The 12,622-nt window shown below is 29.0% G+C and overlaps 1 long non-coding RNA gene across 1 annotated transcript; it reads right to left on the bottom strand.

Annotated features, from left to right (window-relative positions):
• Positions 1 to 372: 372 nt before the first annotated feature.
• Positions 373 to 6,117, bottom strand: LOC134683358 (uncharacterized). The gene is made up of 5 exons (XR_010101007.1): positions 4,247 to 6,117; positions 3,570 to 3,730; positions 3,207 to 3,266; positions 2,729 to 2,822; positions 373 to 2,088 (listed from the first exon to the last, which is right to left on the bottom strand). It is a non-coding gene; the product is annotated as an uncharacterized LOC134683358 (long non-coding RNA).
• Positions 6,118 to 12,622: the final 6,505 nt, after the last annotated feature.

Here is a 12,622-nt window from a genome sequence, read left to right on the forward strand (position 1 = left end):
GGTTAAATAGCAAATTTGCTATTTAGCCGGTGCCGGTCAAATAGCAAATTTGCTATTTTGCCGGTGCCGGTCAAATAGCAAATTTGCTATTTTGCCGGTGCCGGTCAAATAGCCACTGCCAAAAAAAAAACCTTTTTTCAAGCTCAAGTAGTTGCTGAACCATGAACATGAGATCAAGGACAAACGACATGTGACAGACAGAAACTTCAAAACATGGCATCTGTCTGAATCCTCCAAGCCTATCAATTTTTGAAATATATAGCTTAATACAAGTAGCTTCTATTGCCGCCAGATTCATATGTCTTGCATTCTGAAGTTTTCATGGCATGTGAGACAAAAACATTTTTAATAACAGTGAATAACAAGAAAAAATCACCTATTTTTTTATTACTGAATGGAATTTAAATGTTAAAAGATACATTCAAAATCACAATATTGCAAAATTGAAGACACTGTTACACAGTAAACAGAGATGATAGGTTTAATCTCAAAACATCTAAAATCGAAAGAATTCTACTTCCATTTAAAATTTCAAACTTTTATAAGGCCATTTAAGAATTCAAAATATAACTAATTTTTACACCACCCTTAATGTTTATGATCCAGAACTCTGTTTACAATTTTGTTTCCATATTATTTTTTGTTATTTTTAATTTTTCTTCTTTTTTTTTTTACAGAGCTCAATATAATAAACATATTGGATGTCCAAGGGTAAAGCTATAATCAAAGACATTCAAAATAAGAATATTGCAAATTTAAGACACTGTTTAAGTTTAATATATGGGGAAGATAGGTTTAGTCTCCAATATCTAATATTAAAAGAATTCTACTTCTGATTAAACATGTAAACTTTAAAGCCATTTTCAATACATAAGAAAAATGTACAGCTTACCAATCAATTTAATATAACTAATGAAAAGAAAACTTATCAAACACAAATCATTCACAATAATATATGTCGTATTTAATTTCATAAAAATATTTTGGGTGGGGTTGCCCGGTGTGAATTTTGAAGCATACTCACTATTTACACCATCCTTAATGTTTATTATCTAGAACTCTGTTTACAATTTTGTTTTCATATTATTTTTTTTTCATTTTTATTTTTTTTACATTTTTTGTTTATACAGAGTTCTAGGTAATAAAAATATTGGAGGTATAAGGTTCAAGGTATATAAAGCAAGGATAAGAATATTGCAAATTTATGACACTATTAGAGTACAATAAATTGAGGAGAACAGGTTTCGTCTCCAAATATCTAAAATCAAAAGAATTGTACGTCTAATTAAACATTCTCAATTATAAGTTTAAAATTTCATAAATATATTGGTGAAATTTTTTTTTTAAATACCGTATGCCCACTATTTACACCATCCTTAATGTTTATTATCTAGAACTCTGTTTAAATTTTGTTTTCATGTTATTTTTCACATTGTTTTTTAACAGAGCTCTGGATAATAAAAATATCAGATGTCTAAGGTTAGACACATCAATGCAAGCCATGTGTTTTGGTTGAAGACAAATTTACAAGTTGCAATATTTGTTTCTTCTCTCTCACCACTCATCATTATAAGTGTTCTCCCTCTCCCTCCATTCTATATCTTTCTCTCTCTCTCTCCCCCTGACCATATACTATAATGAAATTTCATTAATATATTTTAATTGACAAGAATATAAGTCTTGGAAGTGTTAATTGTTTTTCTATGCTGTAAATATGTTAAAATTTGTTGTATGTTCATCCCTTGAGTCAGCTCTAACCTCTAAAATGGTTATTGTTGATTGTTTCTCTTGTTAATTTCAGTATTTTTCTAATATCATCTACCCTTTAGTCTACAAGTTCATTTTTCTCTTTCCTTATTCCATGTGTTCTGCTATTCTCATATTGTATAACCTTCAGATGTTTCTATGATCATCAGTTGAGACTTTCAGAGACATAACCTCTGTCTATATTGGTGATAATTTCAGAGTGTTGCTAGTTTCTTTTTCCCTTTACTCTATGATTTAATCTGTCTATTTCCTTATGCTATGTGGTCTGTTTTTCTTTCTTTCATATATTTGTAAGTTCATCAGTTCAATTGTTCCTCCTAACTACAAACAACAATTTAATTAGTTAATTCAATTGGATAATACAAATTTAAAAGGAGAATGGATACATAACTTGAATCTTGAGAAAAAAAGTTTTACAGCAATCATGATCAGTACAGTACTGTTCTGAAGACTTAATTACAACACTATAGAAATATATCCCCTGATTTTGTCCCCTCAAGCAGGCTTAGTATATCAATGTCTTATTAAAGTCATGCAGATATGAACACAGTGAGGTGTATGAGAAAATATTAAATGCAGTTGATACCTCCAGTTGGAGTTATGTTACTATTATTGAACATTTATTGTTCAAGTTGACCATAGGTTTCATAGTTCATAGCTGAAGACACTGCAGCAACTAGCTGTTATGATGAAGAACAACAACAAAAGTACATTTACTTTAATCAACCGGTTATTTTCCAGTACATCATATTCACAAGTTGAACAAATCAAACAGCTAGTTTATAAGCAGCTCTGTCTTATTGGCACCATGAAAGATATATTAGCTAAGTTCTAAGTCATTTGGTCTCGGGTAGAGAGTCGTCTCATCAGCATCCATACCACATCATCTTATTTTTATTAGAACATTGTGACATCAGATGGACGGATAATTAATTCCCTAAGGAAGTTAAAGAATACCAACCTTGTATGAGGGGAGATCCTGCTCTTTTGGTTTTACTCCTATCAAATTATTTTGCTGGTTATCAACCTTGTAGCACAATTTGTTGTACATCTATCTGAAACATGGAAAATATTTCATAGTTTTGGGGATGATTTGCATGAACAGTATTTATATATACTTTATACCTTTGAGAATATTACAGTTCTTTGTATAGTGAGAATACCTTTATAAAACTGATCAATTTGAGCTAATAATTTGGTCCCAATGCATGTAAAAATTACCCAGAAAAATATTTCTATCAATTTGTTAAAATTTACCAGACATGTAACAGATTTACAAGATATTGCTAGGAATTTTGGAATAGACTTGAATTAAATATTGGAAAGCGTATACTGAATTCTACTGTAGTGCTGTAAAATGTTTTATTTCTGTATTTATTCAGGTATTATGCATAATTGACCACAATCAAACCACTGGATTTCTTCATGTAAACACTTACCATTAATTAATCAGAATATTGTCCATTCTAATCTCTTTAGATATTCAATGCTGCATCAATCTGAAGAACAAAATGGCATTTGATTAAAGTGATCATTATCAAAGACAGAATCATTATCTGAGCAGGAAAAGATTATTTGTTGCCATTTTAAGGAAATTTCATTTTGCTCGATTGAATAATATGAAGATGCTGAACCTCAGAAAAAAGGTCCTAGGTAAAAAGGTGTTTTTTGGCAATCCTTGTTTTTGTACAAAATAATTAATTTTTTTTCTACCCCTTTTCAACATTGATCAATAACTTTTATTTCTCAATAAACAGTATGTGTTAAAAAAACAGTAAGTGTTTCAAGTAATGTGTTTATACCTAGATTATATAATCTTCTCTAAAGTCCTAGGATTTTCTATAGAACAAGTATGGAACAGGAAATCTGAAGTCATCAAGTTTGCAAAGAATCCTCAATTGATTATCTCCGCCAGCTAAAATTTCACATATTTCTGTTTTCAGGAAGAATATGAACAATTAATCTGGAATAAAATATTTCACCTTTATGAATGGCATGTCTGAACAATTAATTGAAATAATCTGTAAGTGTAACTGTTCAAATTAGCTTTTAGTAGTGTGTTTTTTTTTATTCTATAGCTTTTTGTAGTGGTTTTTTTCCCCAATTCTATAATAAATTTAAGAGATCATCAAACTAATTGATTTGATGTGGTCACTGAAGTAAAGTTGTCTTAATTGGCAAATTCATACCATATCTCATAATTGAGATGGTATTTGTTTTATACATTTTTGTTGTCTATGTTATTTCTCTCCATCGGTGTTATTCTTCTCAATTTGATCAAAGAATTCCTTCAAATTTGGCCATGATCTATAACTTGCAGTTAGATGAAAGTTAATACAGCTTACACTCCAAGTTGTGACTTTTTGTGTTACTGGTAATATTTTTTCATGATTTGATAAATTATTTCTCTTTGTTTGCATTCAATATTTTTTTTAAGTTTGTAAAATAAAATTCATGTGAATCTTATATATCAAAATACCTTAGTTTTTTCTCAAGAAAACATCAGAATATGAAATGGAGAGCTGAAAATCTGATAAGCTTTGTGTTCTAGATACTTCATTGTAAAAGGAATCTGTCTGTCTTCTGAATACTTCGTGCAACTTAGGAACATCTGTCTGTGCTATATAATATCTGTCTTCACTATAGAGCAATATGTAGGCCTGGAACATATCTTCTCTATAGCACATTATGTGGAGCATTTCTTCTTTATAGAACATAAATGTTATTATACAAGTCCTTTATTTTATTTTAAAAGCTATACTTATAGCATAAGTGTGCCAGTTGTCTGACTGTTCATGCAATTAATCCACCAATCTCATAGAAAACTTCAATTTGAGCTTTTAGTATTTCTCAGTCTTTCATCTCTTTAGATATCATTGAACACTTATGTTGGATATTTCTTTATATAAAAAGTCAGTTTCTTCAGAGCAATTTTTTATTGTCCTCCATTGCCATTGAAGACTGAATATATACATCTCATATAAACACAGTTCCAAAGTTTCACAATTTTTCCAATACTTCACAATAAAAAATTTACAAACTATACAGTGCACTATACATAATAATAAACATAATTTTAAATATGCCAACTTTTAATTAAAACCACCCTCAATGTTTATTATCTAGAACTCTGTTTACAATTTTGTTATTTTTTTTTTTTTTCACATATTTTTTTTTTTTTTTTTTACAGAGCTGTAGATAATAAAAATATCAGATGTTAAAGGTGATAGGTTTAAATAAAGTCATTCAAAATCAAAGTATTGCAACATTTTAAGACAACGCTAGCATTTAATATTTGGAGAAGAAAGATGTCTCCAAATTACTAAAATTAAAAGAATCCTCCTTCCAATTAAATATTTCAACTTTAAAGCTATTTTTGATATACAAAATGTACAGCCTGAAAAATTAACAAGTTTATGTATATTCTAATGAAAGCAAAAACCTATCCAGCACAAAGAATTCAGCAAAACCTGAGTTGTATTCATAGATATTTTGAATAAAAAGAAATTTTAAATATGCTTGCTATTCCACCTTCAATGTTTATTATCTAGAACTCTGTTTACAATTTTGTTTTCATATTATTTTTTTTTTTTTTTTTTTACAGAGCTCTAGATAATAAAAATAACAGATGTTAAAGGTGATAGGTTTAAATAAAGTCATTCAAAATCAAAGTATTGCAACATTTTAAGACAACGCTAGCATTTAATATTTGGAGAAGAAAGATGTCTCCAAATTACTAAAATTAAAAGAATCCTCCTTCCAATTAAATATTTCAACTTTAAAGCTATTTTGGATATACAAAATGTACAGCCTGAAAAATTAACAAGTTTAGTAAAAAGAAATTTCAAATATGCTTGCTATTCCACCTTCAATGTTTATTATCTAGAACTCTGTTTACAATTTTGTTTTCATATTATTTTTTTTTTTTTTTTTCACATATTTTTTTTTTTTTTTTTACAGAGCTCTAGATAATAAAAATATCAGATGTTCAAGGTGATAGGTTTAAATAAAGTCATTCAAAATCAAAGTATTGCAACATTTTAAGACAACGCTAGCATTTAATATTTGGAGAAGAAAGATGTCTCCAAATTACTAAAATTAAAAGAATCCTCCTTCCAATTAAATATTTCAACTTTAAAGCTATTTTTGATATACAAAATGTACAGCCTGAAAAATTAACAAGTTTATGTATATTCTAATGAAAGCAAAAACCTATCCAGCACAAAGAATTCACCAAAACCTGAGTTGTATTCATAGATATTTTGAATAAAAAGACATTTTAAATATGCTTGCTATTCCACCTTCAATGTTTATTATCTAGAACTCTGTTTACAATTTTGTTTTCATATTATTTTTTTTTTTTTTCACATATTTTTTTTTTTTTTTTTTACAGAGCTCTAGATAATAAAAATATCAGATGTTAAAGGTGATAGGTTTATCAAAATCAAAGTATTGCAACATTTTAAGACAACGCTAGCATTTAATATTTGGAGAAGAAAGGTGTCTCCAAATTACTAAAATTAAAAGAATCCTCCTTCCAATTAAATATTTCAACTTTAAAGCTATTTTGGATATACAAAATGTACAGCCTGAAAAATTAACAAGTTTATGTATATTCTAATGAAAGCAAAAACCTATCCAGCACAAAGAATTCAGCAAAACCTGAGTTGTATTCATAGATATTTTGAATAAAAAGAAATTTTAAATATGCTTGCTATTCCACCTTCAATGTTTATTATCTAGAACTCTGTTTACAATTTTGTTTTCATATTATTTTTTTTTTTTTTCACATATTTTTTTTTTTTTTTTTTACAGAGCTCTAGATAATAAAAATATCAGATGTTAAAGGTGATAGGTTTAAATAAAGTCAATTCAAAATCAAAGTATTGCAACATTTTAAGACAACGCTAGCATTTAATATTTGGAGAAGAAAGATGTCTCCAAATTACTAAAATTAAAAGAATCCTCCTTCCAATTAAATATTTCAACTTTAAAGCTATTTTTGATATACAAAATGTACAGCCTGAAAAATTAACAAGTTTATGTATATTCTAATGAAAGCAAAAACCTATCCAGCACAAAGAATTCACCAAAACCTGAGTTGTATTCATAGATATTTTGAATAAAAAGACATTTTAAATATGCTTGCTATTCCACCTTCAATGTTTATTATCTAGAACTCTGTTTACAATTTTGTTTTCATATTATTTTTTTTTTTTTCACATATTTTTTTTTTTTTTTTTACAGAGCTCTAGATAATAAAAATATCAGATGTTAAAGGTGATAGGTTTAAATAAAGTCATTCAAAATCAAAGTATTGCAACATTTTAAGACAACGCTAGCATTTAATATTTGGAGAAGAAAGGTGTCTCCAAATTACTAAAATTAAAAGAATCCTCCTTCCAATTAAATATTTCAACTTTAAAACAATTTTTCAATACCAGTCAAATGTATAGCTTGAAAAATTAAAACCATATATACTAATGTTAGAAAATACCTGTTCAGCACAAAGAGTTCACCAATAACTAATGAGTTGTTATCATAAATAAATTTGTATATAAAGAAATTTTAAATATGCCCACTTTTTATTCCACCTTCAATGTTTATTATCTAGAACTCTGTTTACAATTTTGTTTCATATTATTTTTTGTTATTTTTTTTTTCTTTCTACAGAGCTCTAGATAATAAAAATATCAGATGTTAAAGGTTACATGTATAAACAAAGTCATTCAAAATCAGAATAATGCAAAGTTTTAAGTCAATTTTAGAGGTAAAAAATATTGATATGTTTTGACTAGAAATAGTTCAAGTTAAAAAAATTGTACTTCTAAATGTATATTCCAACTTTGGAGCCATTTTAAACCCCTGAAAAAATGTAGATTGACAAAAAAAACCCTACTTTTTTTCATTTTGCCATGTTGTTGACATTCTTAAATTTTTACCCCAATCCTTCCCCATCCCTCCCAAAAAAAAACATTCTGAGAACTAGAACAAAATGTATGTTATATCTGTTAATTCAGTTGCCTTTTATTGCTGTCCTTTATTTGTATTCTGTGATCTGATTTCATCACAAACAAGGCTGTTGATTTAATTCCATTGAAAAGATTGTTATCTTCAATTAAGCCTCTTACTGCTAACCTATATTGGATTTTCTCATTGATGAAGTCCTTCAGTAAGCTATTTTTAACATCAACATTATTTGGTCTCTGTAGAATAGTTCTCTTACATCTCTTCAAATTATTCCATAACACATCAATTTAAAGTTCTATAAAGTGTGCAGATGGTGATGGTAAGGGAAATTTTGACTGCCAACTGAGAGGAATTTAGCCTTGCATCAGCCCACCCACTGACCCTCAAAAGAGTTGTGGGTTAAGGGTTCGTTAACATGCCCTATAGGAACTATCTGTATAAATTGCCATTCCAATTTTTGTTTGTTTTAAACATGATAATTTTAGAAGGCTTACAGGCAGGGGTCATACAATTATTAAAATAATCTCAACATTTGCACCACCCTCAATGTTTATTTTCTAGAACTCTGTTTGAAATTTTGATTTCATATTATTTTTTGGTATATCCTTTTTTCTATTTTTTTAATTTTTTTTTCAGAGCTCTAGACAATAAAAATATCAGATGTTAAAGGTTACATGTATAAACAAAGTCATTCAAAATCAGAATAATGCAAAGTTTTAAGTCAATTTTAGAGGTAAAAAATATTGATATGTTTTGACTAGAAATAGTTCAAGTTAAAAAAATTGTACTTCTAAATGTATATTCCAACTTTGGAGCCATTTTAAACCCCTGAAAAAATGTAGATTGACAAAAAAAAACCTACTTTTTTTCATTTTGCCATGTTGTTGACATTCTTAAATTTTTACCCCAATCCTTCCCCATCCCTCCCAAAAAAAAACATTCTGAGAACTAGAACAAAATGTATGTTATATCTGTTAATTCAGTTGCCTTTTATTGCTGTCCTTTATTTGTATTCTGTGATCTGATTTCATCACAAACAAGGCTGTTGATTTAATTCCATTGAAAAGATTGTTATCTTCAATTAAGCCTCTTACTGCTAACCTATATTGGATTTTCTCATTGATGAAGTCCTTCAGTAAGCTATTTTTAACATCAACATTATTTGGTCTCTGTAGAATAGTTCTCTTACATCTCTTCAAATTATTCCATAACACATCAATTTAAAGTTCTATAAACAGTTATCAAAGGTACCAGGATTACAATTTAATACGCCAGACGCGCGTTTCGTCTACATAAGACTCATCAGTGACGCTCAGATAAAAACAGTTGAAAAGCCAAACAAATACAAAGTTGAAGAGCATTGAAGACCCAAAATTCCAAAAAGTTGTGCCAAATACGGCTAAGGTAATCTACTCCTGGGCGTAAGAAAACCCTTAGTTTTTGACAAATCAAAGTCTTGTAAACAGAAAATTTATAAAAATGACCATATAATTGATATTCATGTCAACACTGAAGTGCCGACTACTGGGCTGGTGATACCCTCGGGGACGAAACGTCCACCAGCAGTGGCATCTATAAGTGTGCAGATGGTGATGGTAAGGGAAATTTTGACTGCCAACTGAGAGGAATTTAGCCTTGCATCAGCCAACCCACTGACCCTCAAAAGAGTTGTGGGTTAAGGGTTCGTTAACATGCCCTATAGGAACTATCTGTATAAATTGCCATTCCAATTTTTGCTTGTTTTAAACATGATAATTTTAGAAGGCTTACAGGCAGGGGTCATACAATTATTAAAATAATCTCAACATTTCCACCACCCTCAATGTTTATTTTCTAGAACTCTGTTTAAAATTTTGATTTCATATTATTTTTTGGTACATCCTTTTTTCTATTTTTTTTAATTTTTTTTTTACAGAGCTCTAGACAATAAAAATATCAGATGTTTAAGGTTACATGTATAAACAAAGTCATTCAAAATCAGAATAATGCAAAGTTTTAAGTCAATTTTAGAGGTAAAAAATATTGATATGTTTTGACTAGAAATAGTTCAAGTTAAAAAAGTTGTACTTCTAAATGTATATTCCAACTTTGGAGCCATTTTAAACCCCTGAAAAAATGTAGATTGACAAAAAAAAACCTACTTTTTTTCATTTTGCCATGTTGTTGACATTCTTAAATTTTTACCCCAATCCTTCCCCATCCCTCCCAAAAAAAAACATTCTGAGAACTAGAACAAAATGTATGTTATATCTGTTAATTCAGTTGCCTTTTATTGCTGTCCTTTATTTGTATTCTGTGATCTGATTTCATCACAAACAAGGCTGTTGATTTAATTCCATTGAAAAGATTGTTATCTTCAATTAAGCCTCTTACTGCTAACCTATATTGGATTTTCTCATTGATGAAGTCCTTCAGTAAGCTATTTTTAACATCAACATTATTTGGTCTCTGTAGAATAGCCATTTTAAACCCCTGAAAAAATGTAGATTGACAAAAAAAACCGTACTTTTTTTCATTTTGCCATGTTGTTGACATTCTTAAATTTTTACCCCAATCCTTCCCCATCCCTCCCAAAAAAAAAACATTCTGAGAACTAGAACAAAATGTATGTTATATCTGTTAATTCAGTTGCCTTTTATTGCTGTCCTTTATTTGTATTCTGTGATCTGATTTCATCACAAACAAGGCTGTTGATTTAATTCCATTGAAAAGATTGTTATCTTCAATTAAGCCTCTTACTGCTAACCTATATTGGATTTTCTCATTGATGAAGTCCTTCAGTAAGCTTTTTTTAACATCAACATTATTTAGTCTCTGTAGAATAGTTCTCTTACATCTCTTCAAATTATTCCATAACACATCAATTTAAAGTTCTATAAAGTGTGCAGATGGTGATGGTAAGGGAAATTTTGACTGCCAACTGAGAGGAATTTAGCCTTGCATCAGCCAACCCACTGACCCTCAAAAGAGTTGTGGGTTAAGTCGTTAACATGCCCTATAGGAACTATCTGTATAAATTGCCATTCCAATTTTTGCTTGTTTTAAACATGATAATTTTAGAAGGCTTACAGGCAGGGGTCATACAATTATTAAAATAATCTCAACATTTCCACCACCCTCAATGTTTATTTTCTAGAACTCTGTTTAAAATTTTGATTTCATATTATTTTTTGGTATATCCTTTTTTCTATTTTTTTAATTTTTTTTTCAGAGCTCTAGACAATAAAAATATCAGATGTTAAAGGTTACATGTATAAACAAAGTCATTCAAAATCAGAATAATGCAAAGTTTTAAGTCAATTTTAGAGGTAAAAAATATTGATATGTTTTGACTAGAAATAGTTCAAGTTAAAAAAATTGTACTTCTAAATGTATATTCCAACTTTGGAGCCATTTTAAACCCCTGAAAAAATGTAGATTGACAAAAAAAACCCTACTTTTTTTCATTTTGCCATGTTGTTGACATTCTTAAATTTTTACCCCAATCCTTCCCCATCCCTCCCCAAAAAAACATTCTGAGAACTAGAACAAAATGTATGTTATATCTGTTAATTCAGTTGCCTTTTATTGCTGTCCTTTATTTGTATTCTGTGATCTGATTTCATCACAAACAAGGCTGTTGATTTAATTCCATTGAAAAGATTGTTATCTTCAATTAAGCCTCTTACTGCTAACCTATATTGGATTTTCTCATTGATGAAGTCCTTCAGTAAGCTATATTTAACATCAACATTATTTGGTCTCTGTAGAATAGTTCTCTTACATCTCTTCAAATTATTCCATAACACATCAATTTAAAGTTCTATAAAGTGTGCAGATGGTGATGGTAAGGGAAATTTTGACTGCCAACTGAGAGGAATTTAGCCTTGCATCAGCCAACCCACTGACCCTCAAAAGAGTTGTGGGTTAAGGGTTCGTTAACATGCCCTATAGGAACTATCTGTATAAATTGCCATTCCAATTTTTGCTTGTTTTAAACATGATAATTTTAGAAGGCTTACAGGCAGGGGTCATACAATTATTAAAATAATCTCAACATTTGCACCACCCTCAATGTTTATTTTCTAGAACTCTGTTTAAAATTTTGATTTCATATTATTTTTTGGTATATCCTTTTTTCTATTTTTTTTTTTTTTTTTTTTTTTTACAGAGCTCTAGACAATAAAAATATCAGATGTTAAAGGTTACATGTATAAACAAAGTCATTCAAAATCAGAATAATGCAAAGTTTAAAGTCAATTTTAGAGGTAAAAAATATTGATATGTTTTGACTAGAAATAGCTCAAGTTAAAAAAAATTGTACTTCTAAATGTATATTCCAACTTTGGAGCCATTTTAAACCCCTGAAAAAATGTAGATTGACAAAAAAAACCCTACTTTTTTTCATTTTGCCATGTTGTTGACATTCTTAAATTTTTACCCCAATCCTTCCCCATCCCTCCCAAAAATCAAAGCCTGAAAGGCTGTAAAAGCAATTGCTGCCATGTTTATGTTTTGGGGACTTTTTTTTCATCCACATATATTTAAGAATTAAACATGACAGGAGTGACAGGAGTCTAGTGAGAATTAAGAAGGTTTTAACTTTATATCAATTAAAGACTTTAGCAGAAAGTAATTTTTAATATGTTTAATATTTCACAAGGAGACAACACGTTTACCAGGTGCTAAAGTTGGGGTCAAATATACATGTGCTGAAACATATAACTCCAAGAGAAATTATTATGGATTATCCCCTAGTAGTGTTTGTAACTGGGCAATAATTTCCTTTATTGATTTAATTTTCATAATTAATTTAAATTTAACTCTTCAGTTAAAACATTTCAACTTTCCAGACGCAAATGTTGAAAAACGGGAAAGAAACAAAATATTTTACAAGACATAAACA

This window comes from Mytilus trossulus, chromosome 9 (assembly GCF_036588685.1).
Source record: "Mytilus trossulus isolate FHL-02 chromosome 9, PNRI_Mtr1.1.1.hap1, whole genome shotgun sequence".
Taxonomy (NCBI): Eukaryota; Metazoa; Mollusca; class Bivalvia; order Mytilida; family Mytilidae; genus Mytilus; species Mytilus trossulus.